At 36.8% G+C, this 20,928-nt stretch overlaps 1 pseudogene; it reads left to right on the plus strand.

The window, feature by feature from the left end:
- Nucleotides 1–15,682: 15,682 nt before the first annotated feature.
- LOC117800234 lies at nucleotides 15,683–17,634 on the plus strand (annotated as a pseudogene).
- Nucleotides 17,635–20,928: the final 3,294 nt, after the last annotated feature.

Consider the following 20,928-nt stretch of genomic DNA (forward strand, 5'->3'; position numbering starts at 1 on the left):
TGGCCATTAAGGAGGGCATGTGATGCAATGAGCACTGGGTATTATATAAGACTGAAGAATCACTGACCTCTACCTCTCAAAATAATAATACATTATATGCTAATTAATTGAATTTCAATAATTTTTTAAATAAGACTGTGTACTAGTATTTAGTCTTTTGCATGATATTGATGCCAAAGAGATACAATCAGTGATTCATGATAATGATAACTTTCAATAATTCTCTGATTTATAAGACAGCTGTAATGTATAACATCTGTAATCTCAAATTTGAAAAAGTGCTGTCAAAACCACATAATTACTTCTCATCACACAAACTCTTCAACTTCTCTGTTTCTCTGTTCTGCCTCTCAGGTAACTTGACACTTGGGAAAAAAGCCAATGTTCCTAAAACTCCTAATGTCTACAGACAGCCAAAAATGGAATAGATATGAATACCTACTCCTGTAATTGGTTTCATTCCTAATAGTAAGAACTATTTATAACTATATGTATTAATTACTAATGATGACTCTAAAAGGGAGTGAATCTCTCTGTGGTTCTCAATCCCTTGAAGCTGCTGAGGGTGAAAACCAGAGCCTGGGCAGGTAGGTGGAAACCCCATCTTTAATTCTCCAGCATCTGGTTCCATAATCATCTCCTTTTTTATGTTCCCCACCATCTACTTATCTTCCAGTCACCCTTCTCCTTTGTTAACTCACTTTATTTGAATGATTTTCATTCACGTTGTTTTATATCCTTCTGATCTTTACTCAGACTTAAAACTGTATGATAGATGAACATAAAATATTCCTCAAAGCTCTAGTATCTTTTTGAAAATAGTATGTGAAGTATATTGGGTCTCCCATCTCCTTTTTCTCTGAATATTGAGATCAGAAAAACAAAAACCAGGGGGCGCCTGGGTGGCACAGCGGTTAAGCATCTGCCTTCCGCTCAGGGTGTGATCCTGGCGTTATGGGATCAAGGCCCACATCAGGCTCTTCTGCAATGAGCCTGCTTCTTCCTCTCCCACTCCCCCTGCTTGTGTTCCCTTTCTCGCTGGCTGTCTCTATCTCTGTCGAATAAATAAATAAAATCTTAAAAAAAAAAGACAAAAAAAGAAAAACAAAAACCAGTATCTGTGTCTTTGCTTTTCTATTCCTACTGAGACAACATGAAAAAAGCATGCTAGCTTTCTGTCTGCCAGATTTATTCAACCACTGTTGCCAGTCTGAAAACTCTAGGTCTGTTTCCTGAAAATTGTCAAAATTATCGCAATAGATAACACTTATTTAGCACTTATTTTATGTCCAAACACTTTCTGTTGTTTTCTTTTTTCAACTCATTCCGTCCTCAAAAAAACTATAAGAGATAGTGACTATTAGTATCTGCCTTTAACAGATGAAGAAACGAACACATCTGGCAGCTGAGAAACTCACAGAGAACACACAGCAGTTAAATGGGGGATCCTGGGATGGAAACAGTTTGGCCCTTGTGTCTGTGAACTTAAGCGCTGTGTTTTACTGTGTATTGGAAATGGCTCCTATATAAAGGTTTCCATCCCCTCAATTTATTTTTGACACATTTATTTTCAAATTTAAAAAATCAATATTCCTCCTAAAAGTAGAGCAAATCAAGTTGGGGATAAAGAAACAAGCATAAGATTATTTAAAATCCTACCACTTGTATGATAATAGACGACAGCTACACTTTTGGTGAACATAGCATAACAAATAATGATATTGAATCACAATGCTGTACACCTGAAATTAACATAACACTGTATGTCAACTACATTCAAATTAAAAAATGTTTTTCACCCCAGCACCTGTAGAAATTTGGGGAAATTCTAAACCTCTACTCATGCAAATGTCATTTGTACTCCCCTCCACCAGTAAAAGTATTTTTTTTACTACAGTTTTCTGGACTTACCGATATCTTTCCATGCTCACTAATGTAGACCGAATGACCTTTTAAAAACTGAATATATCCACATAATCAGCCCCTTATCATTAAACATTTCATATTATAAGAAATGTTAAAGTAAAATAACATTATATGTTTTCTATATTTGTCTATTTTCTTTCAGTTAATTCCAAGACCTAGGATTACTGAGTTACAGTTAAAATATTTTTTACTTTTATGATTCAACTGCCTTCTGGAATGACTGTACCACTTCACGTTTCCCTTCAGCTGAGAACAAGAAGCAGTGCTACCCCCGTTCTACAGCAGCAACAGGCTTATTCATTCCGCTGAGGAGAAAACATTAAAATGGAATCTGCTTCCTGAATTTGAGGTAAATGTAGAAAGTCCTCTTCCATCTCTAGCTTTAGAAGGTAATTCATAATTCAATTTATTAAAACTTTACAATTTTATTTTTACATTTATTTTTTATTTATTTTTTTTTTAAAGATTTTATTTTTATTTATTCGACAGAGAGACAGCCAGCGAGAGAGGGAACACAAGCAGGGGGAGTGGGAGAGGAAGAAGCAGGCTCATAGCAGGAGAGCCCGATGTGGGGCTTGATCCCATAACGCCGGGATCACGCCCTGAGCCGAAGGCAGAGGCCCAACGGCTGTGCCACCCAGGCGCCCCTATTTTTACATTTAGCCTTCTAATCATCTAGAATATACTTTGCTGTGGGATGTATAGTAAGATACTTAGAAGTTTATGTTTCCAGTGTTGAGATACACATTTGATAACCACTGAATGCTCTGAATTTAGTATATAGCCCTCCATTATCAGATTTAATTGTATAGCCCTCTTTATCATATACTAAGTTCCCTAAATTATATCACATTCTTAACTGCATTTTGTTCTATTTGTCCGTTCAACTTCAGTCAAATTGATCATTGCTTAATTAGCACAGGTTTATGACATACCCCAATATATTTTACAGAAAGTATTCTCTTTTCTCCAACTGGCACCCACTTCATTTCTTTTTCAAAATATCCCTGGGCTTTGAAATGGATGTTTAGATATCTCTGTAATGCTCCAAAACATTTCTGCTGGGCTTTTAATGGGCAGTGCAGTTATTGCTCAAGATGGTTCAGGCAGAATGGATATTTTTATGACTTCGTGTCTTTTTTCTCTATTTGCATGGATTCATTTCCTATTTTAATCTGCATTTCAAATGTTTCAGAAAAGTTTGTTTTTTCAAATGCGTGCATATATTCCACATTTGTTTGACTTCCAAATGAGAGCTTTTTAATCAAATTTAAATAAGCTATTTACTGTTTATTATATTTATTAAAATAATCTTGCTAGATTTATTTCCTCATTTAACTGGAAGCTTTTGACATGGACAATTGTATTATTTGTGAGTGATTATAGTTTTAATACTGTTCTTTCAGGATTATTATCTTTTTAATCTTTCTGCGATGGTAAATGATTGAAACATAATGCTGCAGGCTTCCTTCTTTATGTTCTTGGTTTTAATGTTTCATCAATAATCAGACATTGAATACCAGTTTAAAAATTCTCTTGGGGCACCTGGATGGCACAGCGGTTAAGTGTCTGCCTTCGGCTCAGGGTGTAATCCCGGCATTGTGGGATCGAGCCCCACATCAGGCTCCTCTGCTATGAGCCTGCTTCTTCCTCTCCCACTCCCCCTGCTTGTGTTCCCTCTCTCTCTGGTTATTTCTATCTCTGTCAAATAAATAAATAAAATCTTTTAAAAAAATTCTCTTAAAATCATCATATTAAAATTTTCCTTAATCTTCCTATTTTACTAAGAGTTTTTATCAGGGATCAATTTTGAAATTTATCCAGTGACTGTTTAGTACATTCATTCCCTAAAATGTTCATGGAAATATCCTCTGAAGTCAAATGTTGTTCATCTCTTCTCATGGCCTTATGTGATATGCTGTGGGATTAAAAACTTGCTCTTTGCTAGACCCACCAAAGCCTTCAAGCAGGAAAGCCAGTGGGTGTTATTTGATCTCTAGATAGACAGATATGGAAACAGACTGTAGAACGGACTGGACATGTGCAAGAATGGAACAGGAAGATCATTTAGGAACCTCTTCAATGGTCAAGATGGGCAACTATGTAGACCAGACGTAAAAGACAAAATGATGATAGAAAGGAGGAAGGAACTGAAATGAAAAATAGTTGAGAGTAAAAGTTGTGTAACTGGCACTGGAAATGCTAAGGACAGAATGCTACCCAGGTATCTATACTGGGCACTGGGGAGAATGGTAATGACATTTATTAAAGCATTGCAGTAAATTAAAATATTATAAATTCGGTTTTGACATATTAACTCAAAGATGGAGGTGGAACTTCCATTTGTATATACCTCATACTGCTTTGGATATATTACTCTGGAGCAAGGGATAAAGCTACAGATTCAGAATTCAACATGTAGGTACTAGTTAAAATGAGTAAACTGATATTGAATAAAACTTTTCCCTTCTGGGCAACAAGAATCCTTACAAGGGTTTTAAAAAGATACAGGTGGAGGTATGTAATGTAAGATTCGCATTTTTAAATCCTTTCTGTCATCAGACCAAGGTAAACTGGCATATAAGACTTTGCTGAGTGACTGGTTAGAAGAGATGTTTCCAACACACTTAAAAAAAAAAAAAAAGAGCATGGGCGCCTGGGTGGCACAGTCCTTAAGCATCTGCCTTCAGCTCAGGGCATGATCCCAGCATTCTGGGATCAAGCCCCACATCAGGCTTCTCCACTAGGAGCCTGCTTCTTCCTCTCCCACTCCCCCTGCTTGTGTTCCCTCTCTCGCTGGCTGTCTCTCTCTGTCAAATAAACAAAATCTTTAAAAAAAAAAAAAAAGAGCAAATACTTATCACAGATTCTGAATCACACCAGAAATTAAGGTTGAGCAGAGGAAAAATTATTGCTGTGTTAGTAAAGGTACAGAGGAGTCAGAAAGGTGGAAGAATAACTAGGAAAGGGCTATCATAAAAATGGTCTGAATGCATTCAACCAATTAACATAAAACCTGCTTATAGTTGATTAAAAAAGTTCTGGTTTATTTTTCTCATGTTTCAAGAATAAATCTGAAGGGAGGCTATTGCAGGCTTTAATGACGTGATTCAACATGCCTTTGGGTTTCTGGGTCCTCTCTAAATTTTTACTGTATCATTTGTATTATACGGGCTTTACAACTTTTTTGTTGCTGCACCTTTAAGCATATCGTTGTCATTAAATGCAAAAAAAAAATCATGAAAAGAAGTTTCTCTACATGAAGCTTTGTCTTTTCATTTGGAAGGAAAGCTCTCCAGACAACACTGGTTTACGTGTCATTGAACATTTCTTGGTCACGTATCCTATCTTAGATTAGTTCATGGCCAGGGAAAATGGGATTATAGTAACTGGTTTAGAAAAATCATATATCATGCTCTCAACTTGGAAGAGATCTACTATCTTCTCAAATCTAGAGATTTCAGCCAACCACTAGAACAAATGGAATTTCTATTGGCAAGCAGTGAGAAGACGACTGGCTTTATAAATCCAAAGAGCCAAGGGCAGAGTGAGTTACAGAATTAGGGGCATGATAAATGGCATCAAATCCTGCAGAGAGATCAAGGAAAATGATGATGAAAAACTGATTATTGTATGATGTGTTTGGAATCCAGAGTCTCTTTCTATGAACAAGGAATTTTGGAAACTGAATTCTCTTGGCCTATGAGAGAACAAAGAGTGAGGACTGCCAATGAGGAATTAGGGAGAGAAGGAAAATTAGGAGACATAAGATTTAGAGATTTGATTTTTTAAACGTAATTTAACTACGTAGGTACACATGGGTGGCTCAGTCGGTTAAGTGTCTGCCTTTTGCTCCGGTCACACATGATCTCATGGTCCTAGGATTGAGCCCCACCTCAGGCTCCCTGCTCAGTGGGGAGTCAACTTGCCCTTCTCCTTTTGCCCCTCTCCCCACACTCAGGCATGCTCTCTGTCTCAAATAAATAAATAAAATCTTCAAAAAAAAGAGAACTTAACTATGTACATAGGTAAAAGGAAGCAAAAAGTAGAAAAAGTTTAACTGATGGATCCTTAGGGAAGATCCAGCATATCCTGGAAGGTTCCAGCCTTGAAGAGCACAGTGCCATGGATAGAAGCATGCATTATGGTGTCCTAGAGTTCTGGATATAAGTCCTGGGTCTGACACTTGATCCCTTTAAGACTCAGTTTCTTCATTAGCAAAATGAATGTAAGAAAAGCATTTCTTACAGAATTCTGTGAGTTTAAATGAGATAATGTGCTTTGTACAAAGTTTTGCATAAATGCAATCTATTAATCTTATAATCTAACAATTTTTACTTACAAGTATTCAGTCTCTGTATCTAACAGTTTAACTGAATATAAAGGCAAGTACCATGACAACAGTTATGAATCAAAATTACATATAATCACAATCTGAGCACTTGACTTCCATGGTAAATTATACAAGATTAAAAAAACACATATACAAGGTGAAACAAGGTGAAAGGCATTAAATTGTTTTGGCCTAAAGATCTCTATGTGACCACTGAAATAAATTTAGGTAAGGAGAATCAGCAAATTAGTGTGAGAATATCACTGTGAAAATTGACATTAATAGCTGAGATTGTTCAGGTGACAGAACACCAAGTAAGTGGTCAGGGGAAATGTCTACAAATCCTTGAGAGGCAAAATAAAAAGAACTGAAAATGGAATAGAAGGGAAGTAACATCATTTATTTCCATCTAAAATATTAAAAAATTTTCTTCTCTTTTTATGTAACCACTCTCTTGATCACCATAATGTTTCCATATCCTTAATTTTTTTCTTATCCAATTAAATGATTTCTAATTTAGGAGATGCACCCCAAAGAGCAAACTAGCAAGAAATAGGAAATTTACATTTGTGCCACTGACTGTGTCTTTTTAATCATTTTCTTTCCTCAGGTGATTTGAAAATCAGCTCTTCCAACCAAGTCAGTGGATGGATTAAATAATTCTGTGGTTTCTGAGTTTGTGTTGCTGGGACTCTCTAGTTCTTGGGAAACTAAAGTTTTTCTCATGTTGATATTTTCCTTGATCTATTTAGGGATCATCCTGGGAAATCTCTTCATTTTCTTTTTGGTAATTTTTGATTCTCACCTACATTCTCCTATGTACTTCCTGCTAGCCAACCTGTCACTCATTGATGTGGGGCTTGCCTCTACCACAGTCCCAAAGATGATCAGAGACCTTTTAAATGAATACAAGCTCATTTCTTTCCAAAGCTGCATGACACAGATATGCTTCATCCACATCATGGGAGGAGTGGAGATGGTGTTACTCACAGCCATGGCATTTGACAGGTACACAGCAATCTGTAAGCCCCATCCACTACCTGAATATCATGAACCCTAAAATCTGTGTTTCATTTGTAATTGCTGGCTGGGTCATTGGGGTGATCCATGCTATGTCTCAGTTTGCTTTCATTATAAACTTGCCTTTTTGTGGTCCTAATGAAGTAGACAGCTTTTACTGTGACTTTCCCAGGATCATAAAACTTGCATGCACAGTTGGAGACAAGTTTGAGTTTATTATTGCTGCCAGCAGTGGCTTCATGACTATGGGCACCTTCTTCCTGCTAATCTTTTCTTACATCTTCATTCTGGTCACGGTCTGGAAACGTTCTTCTGGAGAATTATCCATGATAAGTATAATATTTGTCACTCTGTCAGCTCACATCACTGTGGTGGTTCTTTTTTTCACTCCATGCATGTTTCTCTATGTCTGGCCTTTCCCCACATCATCAATTGATAAATACCTGTTCATTGCTGACTTTGCTATCACCCCCATTTTAAATCCCATCATATATAAGTTAAGAAATAAAGACATAAAGGTAGCCATAAAAAGACTGAGCAAACGGACATTATGCCAGACTTTGCTAACTGGCTCTATCTTTGGAGCTCCAAAACTATACATCCATCTGCTCTTTGGACACCTCTACTCAGGCATCTGACATTTAAAATAGACAGAACTGGACGTATTATCTACCTCACGGAACAAAATTCTACTGCTTCTGTAGAGCATTTATTCATGACCTTGGCTACCATGGGAGATGTGAATCTACCGTGTAATGGTATTATTTTATTATTTCAGCAGACAGCAGTAATATTTACTAAATAATATTTTATAATTGAAATTGTGGTTATTTTGACAATAAGTAAGAATGTAAGAAAATCCCTTCTGCTTCCCATCAGCACAACCCTGCTTGGGAAAGTCAGGAACTATCACACTGAATGGTTATATATGTAGGAGTAGTAGCTCTACTTAGTTACTTAGGTTGGTTTCCCTTAGAAGATCCAAAGACAACACTGTATTGCCTGTAGTTGATTTGGAAGCTGATTTTTGTATGCACCAGTAAGGGAACAGGGAAGTGGTGTTGAGAAAGGAAAGATGATTATGTTGGTAACATAAGTGGAGTGAAAGGAAACCATAGTCCTCCAGGAGACTGTATAGATTCTGTGATTCAGAATTATGCCCACTGAAGGGCAAGGTATTTGAAGCGTTTCTTCATTTGTAGAGTGTTCATTAACTCCTTAGCATGCCTGGCGTTTCCCACAGCAAATATTGTGTATCGGTGTCGATAAGCCAGAGACAGGCAGTGAGACAGAGTTTCTGGTGCTGACAGTAAAGAACCATCTCCAATAAAAGTAAACTTAAAAGTAGTCTCCCAATATTGCTTTGTAACTTAAAGAAGTACTACTTAAACATTTTACTCCAATGCACCCCAAACTGGTAATAGAGCACAGAGAATTCTGTGATATAAAATATTTCTCTGCTTTCCACAAGTCTCATAAAACCAGCAGTTCAAAGTAGGCCACTCAGCCGTGAGCATGGTTCTGCAAGTCATGACCAGCCTGTGGGATCACATCCCACAACTGGCCATCACAGGCTACCCACAAAAGCCTTCTGACCTCCTCAAAAAACACTAAGTGAAATCTTGGTTCCGATCAAAAAATTGTAGACGTAGATGAAAATAAAGTTAGATTTTTCTCACACCTACAAAAAATTCAAATGAACTGAAGGATATTTTACATCCAACTCTAGAACTGTTATGATAAAATTCACTTGGTTTTTGGCTCTGAATTTCAGAAAAGGCACACTAACAAACATGTCTCAATTTAGGGGAACTTTCCAAGAGGTCCCAAGAGACACAGCATGAACAACCTGTCTATAAGCCTTTCTCTATCCACAACACAGAACTCTAATGTTTCCCACTCAAGATGTTACTTTACGCAAAATAAACACATCCGTTCCTGAGGATAACACTTCTTATCTGATAAAACTTGTTCAAACAAAATGTATTGTTTTATCATGTTCTGACTGTATTTAGGCCCTTAATAGATTTAGGACTCAGCTTTTTTTCCACAAAGAAAACTCTGATCCTAGATAATGATGTCTCCTAATGTAATACATCTTATACTTTATAATATACTCTTAAGTTCTCTGTTACTTCTCTTCCTCCCTCACATTTCAACCAAAAGTCACAGTATTTCAAAACCAACTTTCCATATATATCAAATTGGATGTTTCTGGAAGTTTTTTAAACAACTTTTTTAAATTTTATTTATTTATTAGACAGAGAGCACAAGCGGGGGAGCAGGAGAGAGAGAAGCAGGCTCCCCACTGAGCAGGGAGCCTGATGTGGGACTCGATCCCAGTTCCCTGGGATCATGACCTGAGCTGAAGGCAGAAGCTTAACCGACTGATCTACCCAGGCACCCCTGTTTCTGGAAATTTTACAAAGTTTCCAGAAATATCAAGGGTTTCTTCTCAGGTAATTCCTGGAATGTCTGGACTCTAGAGCAAAAACTTTCCTGCACCAAAACGGATGCCTCCTGTACAGTCTTAGAGCTCCCTACCTATTGACATTCAGGAAGGACTGTTCTCACTTCATGATTCGCAATTGTCCTGTATGAAGAGACGGTCCTAGACAGAGATTTATAACGTCAGTTACCAGAAGTGTCCAAACAAAAAATTGGCTGCTAATAGTGTTGTTCACTAATAGTTTATGTCAGGAAGAATCTGAATGAATTATATGGAGGGAAGCCTCTCAGAATGCTATGAAAACCAGTTATTTTCCATGGAAAAGAAGGAAGCTTTTAGAACTTAACAGAATCAGAATGGCACCTTAGAAGTAGGAATCAGAGGACCTAATATGTGTACCCAAGTCGTGCTTCTTTCCAATTTTGTGGCTTCTTGCAAGATATGCTGAGATACATTTCAATGTAAAATCCATTTCATGGCTTATAATAAAGATTAGGTATTACAATGTGAATGGAAGCTCCCAGCATGTGAAGTGTACTCAGGTTCTCTTTTCCTGATCTTTCCTTTTGATCTCCGCATATATTCACCCCCTCTTTTAGGAGAGTTCTGTCTTGAATATTTGAAGATAAAAATATTAACTCTTGGAACCTAAAGATCTATTTCTTCAACCTTAAACATCTTGTATTTCTAAAATTTATTACTACAGTATTCTTTATCTGGCTAGCAACATAAATTAATTTTACAATATTATCAATACTCTGTGATTTGTAAATCAACATAAAACAGTTTCAACACCTTTCAAGGAAAGCGGTAAGGGGAGAAACCAGGCAGGGACTTTGGTGTCATCTGTAGCACTCTGGGTCTTTTTCACCTGAGGTGTCCCGTTCGGCTGTGCTCTATGAAAATGGTCAATAAATCCTTTTGAGTTTACTAGAGAAAATTAAATCATTCCAACCAGCTTTTTGTGTGTTGACAATCAAGCTCGCGATGCCTTGCTTTACCACACACCCTCAGGAAACAGCAGTGATAAAAATTAAGCCATAAACAAAAGTTTGACAGTTACGTTAATTATGACTGGTAAATTTTGCCCCAGCCACTGTGGCCATACACTTAACCCAAATTGATACAATTTCAGCATAAAGCGTGTTAAAGGTATTTTTGTTATAAAGTTAAATTTTAATTAGCCTGCAAAGGGCTACAACTAAAATAGAAATAACCTACAAAAGTGACTTTAATATTCCTGACTACATGATAGCTAAGATCCAAACTGTGAATAGATACCCCTTATGCTTAGCCCCAAACTCAAATAATTACTATCACAAAATTATTTATCAGAGTACTACCAGCAACAGCCTGAAACGCAAAGGACTGGGCAAGCTTATATCTCTTCAGAGGAGCCTGTTCTATAATTGGTAAAACCCAACAAACCTTACCAACTCTTGCTAATATAGTCTATATACCACCACCTTCAACAAACCCCAAAAAGGAATTATAGTAAGCACAAACTTGAAAACATTAAAATGTTAGGTCAAGCTGTCGCTTATGAGATAGAAAGAAATGGGCTACATTTCCTATTCCAAAAACATTAAATTTTATACTAAAGTCTTTATGAAATTAAAAACTAAAGAGAATTGAATAATAAATTAGGATGAGAGAGCTTAATTGAATTAGGCCATGATGTACAAACATCACCCTCCTTAAATACCAAAACTTATGTATGACTCATTAATAATCATTATATATGTAAGAGAAGGTAGTAAGGTAAGCATCCTGGAAAGTGTGTTTGGACAGATCAAAGTGTACCTTAAATAAAACACCTAGTTTACACCCAGGAGATCTCATTTATTATGAGCACTTGAACAAAAGCTAGCCCAAACTTACCAGACTCAAATTTTTAAAAAGATCTGATTTTTCTGAGAGAGAGTTCTCTTGAGTGAGAGCATGGGGGCAGGGGAGGGCTGGAGGAGGCAGAAGAAGGAGGAGAAGCTGACTCCCGCTGAGCAGGGAGAACTATGTGGGGCTCAATCCCACGACCCTGGAGTCATGACCTGCACAGAACGCAGACACTTAAGGGACTGAGCCACCCTGCTGCCCCACCAAACTCAATGATTACAAATGAATTAAACAAAAACTCTTATTGAAAATTAAATGTAGAGGAGATGAAAGTTTTAATCAGTGCTATAGAAAAAGTACTATAAGAGAATGATAAAAGAAATATTAAAAGCACTAAATAGCAAAGTTTACCTTCTTTTAGTTTTGCATAAAGATTTACCTAAGTTCTCTTGAAAGAGAACTTAACTGCCCTGGAACCAGGTGCACTACCTACAAACAGTTTAAAGAACAAACTCACCTATGTAGCAAAATAGTGAGAAGAATTATAGGAAGAGGTGAAAAGCCTGTCAAGCCTGGTGATAGCTATCCAGAACAGACTATCTGATAGTTATCCAGAACAGAATTTTAGTCCAACTTTAAACTTACCCTAAAAAATAATAATTTCAACATAAATTTAGATACGAACCTAAGGTACAGCCTTTAGATATAGGATACAATCTTCTTTAGAGAGTAAGTATAAACAACACCATAGTTGGCCTAGAAGTAGCCACCAACTGAAGTATTCAAGCTCAACCATATATTCATCTAAATTCCAACACTAAAGACCAACTCCCAACAATACTAGATTAATCTATTCATTAACAGAAGCTATACTGTTCATCTGAGTAACATGATTTATTTCTCCTTGCATAGCCTTATATCAGTATACATAATCACTGATCGTTGACAATAAAATAAATTTTACACAATTCCTTACTTATTAAATTAATTGTTAACCCAACCCAGGTATGCATTTAAGGAGAGATTTTTAAAAGTAAAAGGAACTCAGCAAACACAAACCTCACCTGTTTACCAAAAACATCACCTTTAGCACTTCTAGTATTAGAGGCACTGCCTGACCAGGGATATCCATTTAATGGCTGTGGTATCCTGACTGTGCAAAGGCAACAGAATCACTTGTTCCTAAAATAAGGACTTGTACGAATGGCCACATAAGGGTTTTCCTGTCTCTTAATCATGAAGAGGCAGGAATGACATAATAAGACGAGAAGAACCTATGGAGCTTTAATCAATCAGTCCAAAAAAGAACAAAAAATTTAGCCAAATTTAAAGGATAAAGAAACTGTAAGTGGACTAACAGTTTTGTTTGAGGTAACGTAGATAACAAAATAGGCTCCAAGTAATTAAAATCTAGACCAACCAGTCAAAATGTTTTATCACTTATTGATCCAAAATATGGATCAACAGAACAAGTTACCCTAAGGATAACAGCACTATCCTATTCTATATAGTCCATAGGGTTTATGACCTCGATGTCGAGTCAGGACATCCCAATAGTGTAACCACTAGTAATGATTTGTTTGTTCAACTATTAAAGTCCTATGTGATCTGGTTTTAGATCTGGGTGATCTAGGTCAGTTTTATCTGTTCCACATTTCTCCCAGTAGGAAAGGATAAGAGAAATAAGGACTACTTTACAAAATTACCTTCATACTAATAGATGAGATAGTATTAATCTGATCAATTTATACCTAAGCCTACCAAAGAACTGGGCTTGTTAGGGTGGCAGAGCCCAGTAACTGCCTAAAACTTAAACCTTTATTGCCAGAGGTTCAATTCCTCTTCCTAACAGCATGCTCAGAATTAATATTCTGTCATTGATTATGCCTATGCTATTTGGCTGTAATATTCCTACACTGATCCAGTGAAAACAATTAGCCTAGACACAACTTCATAAAGGACCAAACATTGGTTGGCCCCCATGGCCTACTACAATCTATCACTGATGCTCTCAAGCTATTCCTTACAGAACCATTACAATCACTCATATCATCAATATCCATATTTATTGTTGCACCAACCCTACCCCTCACTTGAGCCCTAAGAATATGAATTCCACTCCCCATACTGTATCCATTAATTAATATAAACTTAATAATAATTAATTTATTTATACAAACTTAAACTGTTTGTATTAGTCATACCTAGCTTAGCTATTTATTCCATTCCCTGATCAGGATCAGGCTGGGCTGCAAATCCAAAATTCCCATTCATGGGAGCCCTACCAGCAGTGGCACAAACAGTTTCATGCAAAGTGATATTAGCAGTTATCCTCCTACCAGTCCTGCTGCTATACAGATTATTTACACTCTCCACACTAACTATTCTCAAGAATATCCGTGACTAATTTTTCCACCTTGATGACTAGCTGTAACATGACTTATCCCAACCCTAGCAGAGACCAACCGAGCTCCACTGGACCAACAGAACTCATTTCTGGTTTCAACTCTGACTATGCAGCAGGTCCACTTGCCCTGTTTTTCCTAGTAGAAAATGCTGTTATAATAAATATTTTTACAACAGTTCTGTTTTTAGGAGCATTCCACAACCCCTATATAGCAGATTGTATACAATTAACTTTATTATCAAAACCCTTTTCCTAACTATCTCTTTTTTATGAACCCGAGCATCCCACCCATGAGTTCAATATGATCAACTCATGCATGTCTTATGAAAAGCTTTCTACCATGAAGACTACCCCTTTGCCTATATAGCATGCAGCAATGCTCATTAATGTATCAAGCATTCTGTCATAAACATTAAGAGAATTACTTCGATAGAGTAAATAATAGAGCTTAAATCCTTTTATTTCTAGATTATAGGAATTAAACCTACCACTAAGAAACCAAAATCTTCATGCTACCATTACACTATATTATATTGTTAAGGTCACCTGAATACATTATCAAGCCCATACCCAAAAGTGTTGATTTAGATCCTTCTCATACTAAATATCTCCAAGTCTCACTATCATCTTACTAACGATCATTGTAGGAACCATAATTGCAATAATGAGCTCGTGGTGACAAATAATCTGAAATGGCAATGAAATAAATGTAGTAGCACTTTTTCCAGATTTAATTTAAAAAAATTTAATTCACAAGCCATGGAAGCATCCACCAATTTTTTTTTTTTTAACACAAGCCATTGAATCAATACCCACCACTCTCAGGATTCTCACCCAAATGAATATTCAAGAAATAAAAATATGATATCATTTGCCGTCATTAACAGCAGTTTGAGCACTACTTAATCTATATTTCTACATATGATTAACTTACTCCACATCGTTAACTATATTCCCCATGAACAAACAACATAAAAATAAAATGACAACTTGAAAACATGAAACAACCAACCCTTATATCACCACTAATGGTAGTATCATTACTTCTCCTCTTAACACCAATATTATCAGTACTGGACTAGGAATTTAGGAGCTTAGTATAGACAAAGAGGCTTCTAAGCCCCAAGCAAGTGTAATTCACTTAACTCTTGAAAAAATAAAGATGATAAGACTTCATGCTATAGGGGCGCCTGGGTGGCACAGCAGTTAAGCGTCTGCCTTTGGCTCAGGGCGTGATCCCGGCGTTATGGGATCAAGCCCCACATCAGGCTCCTCTGCTATGAGCCTGCTTCTTCCTCTCCCACTCCCCCTGCTTGTGTTCCCTCTCTCGCTGGCTGTCTCTATCTCTGTCAAATAAATAAATAAAATCTTAAAAAAAAAAAAAAGACTTCATGCTATAACAACTGAATGCAAATCAAATGCTTTCATTTAAACTAAATCCTTACCAAACTGGTGGGCTTTCACCCCACAAAATCTGAGCTAACAGCTAAATATCCCAGGTAACAGGCTTCAATCTGCTTTTCCTGCCAGTTAAGGAAAAAGGAATGTGAAGCCCCAGCAGAATTGAAGCTGTTTCTTTGAATTTACAATTCATTGTTATTCATCACAGGGCTTGGGCTTGGCAAAAAGAGGACCCAAACAACCTCTGTCTTTAGATTTACAGGCTAATGCTTGCTCAGCCATTTTACCTATGCTCAAAAACTAATGACTATTCTCAACAAACCATACTTTATATCTACTCTTTGGTGCTAACCTGGAATACACAGGTACTGCCTTAAGCCTTTTAATCGGTGCTGAACCAGGTCAGCTGGGAGGTTTATTAGGTGATGACCAAATCTATAATGTAGTTGTAACTACCCATACATTTGTCATAATTGTCTTTCATTTACACCTATCATAATTGGAGGATTCAGAAAGTGGCTAATCCCATTAAAAACTGGAGCACCTAACCTAGCATTCCTTTGAATAATAACATACGTTTCTTTTTCTTTCTTTTTTTTTTTCAGAAGGAACCACTGAAAACATTTTTTTCATTATATGCACACATATTTTACTTACATAAAACAGCTTGTATTGGGGTGCCTGGGTGGCACAGTCGTTAAGCATCTGCCTTCGGCTCAGGGCGTGGTCCCGGCATTCTGGGATCGAGCCCCACATCAGGCTCCTCCACTGGGAGCCTGCTTCTTCCTCTCCCACTCCCCCTGCTTGTGTTTCCTCTCTCACTGGCTGTCTCTATCTCTGTCAAATGAATAAAAAATCTTAAAAAAAAAAAGCTTGTATTGTATAGAAATTTGTATCCCTTTAATGTTCACACATCATTAAATATTCTTCAAAATGGTTTTTCATGATTGTATAATATTCCGATAAGTGAATGGTCACGAGTTTGCGCCCTGTGTTAGGCTCTCCACCAGGCATTGAACCTGCTTAAAAAATATACATAACCTATGTTTCTGACAACTCCCACCATCACTGTTACTTTTGCTGAAATAATCAATTGTTGAAGCAGGTGATGGAACGGGTTCAACTGCATAACCACCTCCAGACAGCAATCTAGACCATGCTGGAGCTGCTGTTCACCTAATCGTTTTTCCCTACATTGAGCAGGCATATCCTCAATGGTAGGTGCCATTAATTTTCTTCCTGTAATTATTAATATGAAACTACCAGCCATATCTGAATATCAAACACTACTATTTGTTTGACCAGTCCTAATTACAGCTATGCTTTCACTACTATCATTCACACTTTTAGCAGCCAGAATTACTATATTATTAATAGACCACAACCTAAACACTGTTTTCTTCAATCTCACAGGACAGCATCCAATTTTATATAACCACTTGTTCGGATTTTTTGGTTAGCCTGAAGTCTGCATTCTTATCCCACTGGGATACACCATAATTTCCCACATAGTTGCATATTATTCAGGGAAAAAAACAACTTTTTTTTATATAAGAATGTCCTGAGCTATAATATCCATTGTTTTCCTAGGATTCAGTGTATGACTTCACCTTATATTCACAGCAGGTATAGATGTTGATACATCTATATTATATCAGTTCTTATGATTATTGTCATTCCTACAGGAATAAAAATACTCAGTCCACTAGCAATCCTCCATGGAGACAATATTAAATGCTCACCAGCCACACTATGACCCTTAGGTTTTATTTTCTTATTTATAGTAAGAGGTCAAACGGGAAATGTTTTAGCACATCCATCATTCAACATTGTTCTCCATGATATATATTATATAGTAGCACATTTTCATTGTGTCTTATCAATATGAGCATTTTGCCATTATAGGAAAATTTGTTCATTGATTCCCATTATTGTCAGGTTACACTTAACCTGAGCAAAAATGTATTTCGCATTTATATTTGTATAAATGTATTATACACATTTATATGTGTTCTTTGTACAACACATTCTTGACCTTTAAGGAATACCATGACATTACTCTGACTACTCAGATACACATACAACGTGAAACACCATGTCAACCACAGGTTTGTTCATCTTATTAACAGCAATATTAATAGTTTTCATAATCTGAGAAGCATTTGATTTCAAGTGAGAAGTACTGACAGTAGAACCAACACTACTAACCGCAAATGACTACATGGATGCCCCCTACCATCTCATAAATTTGAAGAACCTATGTAAGTAAATTTAAAATAAAAAGGGACAGAATGAAGCTCCTCCAAGCCTATATCATAACCACTGTGACTTTCTCAGACATTAGTGAAAAATTATATAACTTTATCTAAGTTAAATTATAAATTCAAATCCTTTAGATCGCCATGGCACATCCATCCCAACTAGGTTTTCAAAATGCAACATCACCTGATGTAGAAGAACTTTTACACGTTCATGGTGACATACTAACTAGTTCTTAACTAGCTCTTGAGTCCTCTGTATCATTTCATTAACATTTACAACCAAATAAACCCACACAAGCAAAAGAGATGCACAAGTAGAAACAGTCTGAAATATTCTGCCAGCCATTTTCTTAATCCTAATTGCCCCACCACTGTGACAAATTCATTATATAATAGATTAATAATCCTTCCCTAAACATAAAAACTATGAGCCATCAATTATATTGAAGCTATGAGTATACAGACTATGAAGACTTAAACCTCCATTCCTATATTTTCTAATTCCAGTCTCATTTTCCAAACTTGCCATCTGCCCCCACTGTGGAAGGCAGAACACTTCTCCTTTTACATACTATGAGTGTGAATGCAGACTAAATTAGAGAAAACTTTTAAGTAATTTGTACCAACACTAATGAAAAATGTTTATAGAATATCTTTTCATATGCATAGGCTCCATTCTTTCTATCTTTTTGAAAAGAATTCTCATGAAGACTTGCATTATTAAATGTAAACTACCATATGGCCCAAAATCCCACTCTTGGTTATTTCCTGAAGTGAAATATAAAGATCAACACTAACCTGTATAAGAATATTCAAACAACTCTATTCATAATTACCAAAAATTGGAAATAACCATGGTGTCTTGGACTGGGGAGTAGATAAATAAACTTGCTATATCTATACAATGAAATACTACTTAGCAATAAAAAGAAACTACTAATACATGCATCAAAATAAATGAATCTCAAGTGCTGAGTGAGAAAAGCCAGACCCCAAAGGTAACATATGATTCCATTTTTATGGTCCTTTAAACAAGGAAACCATAGGGACAGAAAAGAGATCAGTGGTTTCCTGAGACAAGGGAATGGTGTGTGGCTGACCACAGGAGAAGTTGCTGTGAAATGAAACTGTAGTGTATCTTGGTGTGATCTGGTTACCCAATTATATACGCATGAAAGCTGAGAAGCAGCCTGGTTATTCTTGAGAAGTACCCAAACATTTCAGCATTGTTAATATTTCTGAAAATGGGTGTGAAAGTAGAGATAAAAACAGAAGGAACTATTGAATATCTACATAAAGTCTATTTGGAGCCCCAAATGCCTTCCTTGACTCAGCTCCCTAAGTGGCTGCCCTGTCTATTCACACTCTGGTGGAAGTCTGGCGTTTTATTCCTCCAGAGGTCTCTGAACTGCAGGATCCTAGGCAGGCGCATACCCTAACCTGAAACCTAACCCTAGCCCTAATCCTGGAGTTGAGGATTATCCCCCTCAAAAAGAAGATGTGGTATATATTACTCAGCCATAAAAAATGAAATCTTGCTGTGTGCAATGTCATGGATGGAGCTAGAGTGTATTATGCTAAGCAAAATGAGTCAGTCAGAGAAAGACAAATACCATACGATTTCATTCATATGTGGCATTTAAGAAATGAAACAAACAAGTACAGGGGGAAAAAGAGAGAGAGAGGCAAACCAAGAAACAGACTCTTAACTATAGAGAACAAACACATGGTTACCAGAGGGGAGGTGGGGAGGGTGGATTAAATAGGTGATGGGGATTAAGGAGTATATGTGTTGTGATGAGCACTGGAAAGTATGGAACCGTTGAATCACTGTATAGTATGCCTGAAACTAATAGTACACTGTATTTTAACTTACTGGAATTTAAATAAAAATTTAAATATGTGTGTGTGTAACTACAGAATTAAATACTTAAAGGACTTAATTTTAATACATGTAAAGTGTATGTGTCAAAAATTATAAATTGCAAAAACATTTATGAAATGAAAGAAACACTTTATTGCATTACAAAGTTTTCACTCTTTTTAAGTTTCAGAGCAATCATGTACTTCCTCAAACTCCACTCCAAACCAGCATCCTTCCCCAGAGGGTACATCTCATTATCATTCACTAACAGCTGTAAGGCTTGGGAAAGTCACTTAGCCTCTTTTTGCCTGTTTCTCCTCTGTAAATGGATCTATGTGTTACCATGATTGCACAAGATGGTGCCTGCAAAGTGTGTTGTAGCTCGCAAGCAAGTGAATAAGCATTGAATCTTTATGCTCTCAGATGGAGATGGTCATGGACTCCAGAACTCAGAGCACAAAATGGCTCACGGAGCAAATGAATTAATGTTTTGAGATCCAGATAGGAAAGACATGAATAAAACTCTGAAAGGGGAAAATGAGACAGCAAAGAGGACAGAGAAGGGCAGGACCAGTAAGGAATAAGAGAAAAAGAAAGAAATGGAGAATTTTATTAATAGCCTTTCACATCTAATTTATTTAAAATCAAAATTAAGAACACGCACAAAAGGATGATAAAAGACAAAAGTCTATGGTGATATGTGCACTCCTCATCATTGATGGGAACAGTAACAAAAAGATGCACTGCAAGATGGTAGGTGTTACCTCCCAGAGCGCATGACGTTGGGAGAACACAGATGAAGGGGGCCTTCACTCTTTGCTCAAATACATCTACTATTAATAGTTGAACTCTTATTAAGTTAGACTGCATGTATATGTTATTTCTTCAGTAAATGAATGAATTAAAAAGTAGCCTTTCATTATCTTTCCATCACTTAGAGAAATGCCTCTAATATGGTTTACACTCAAACTGTAAATATTCAGGACCTGGCTCAAGGAAGGACTGTGAAGGCTGAGACCTAATATCCCTCTGAAATCCAAGAGCGCAAGATTCAAGTAGGCCCTTAAATCATGAGCATAGTTGCAACATGCCAAAGGTAAGCTAGTTGTCGACTGCCCATCTACATAACTCATCTCGCTTCTGGTGGGACTGGAACTGACATCTCAGTTCACTTTATGACATGGTAGATACAGAGCAAAAGAAAATTATAGCCTCTTAGTAAACAAAGTAATTAAACATTTGAACTTACTTCTCTTACACTTTCACTTGCATTTAACTGGACTAACTTGGATCTAGCTTTGAAAAGCATGGATTATTGCATGACGCCCTCCATTCCCAACTTTTCCTCAGGGAAATTTGGAAGCGAAGGATCCCTAAGAGCATGACACAGAAAGCCTTTCCAAATACTTGGCTCTATTTAAACCACAGAGATGG

This window comes from Ailuropoda melanoleuca, unplaced genomic scaffold, assembly GCF_002007445.2.
Source record: "Ailuropoda melanoleuca isolate Jingjing unplaced genomic scaffold, ASM200744v2 unplaced-scaffold6666, whole genome shotgun sequence".
Classification (NCBI taxonomy): domain Eukaryota; kingdom Metazoa; phylum Chordata; class Mammalia; order Carnivora; family Ursidae; genus Ailuropoda; species Ailuropoda melanoleuca.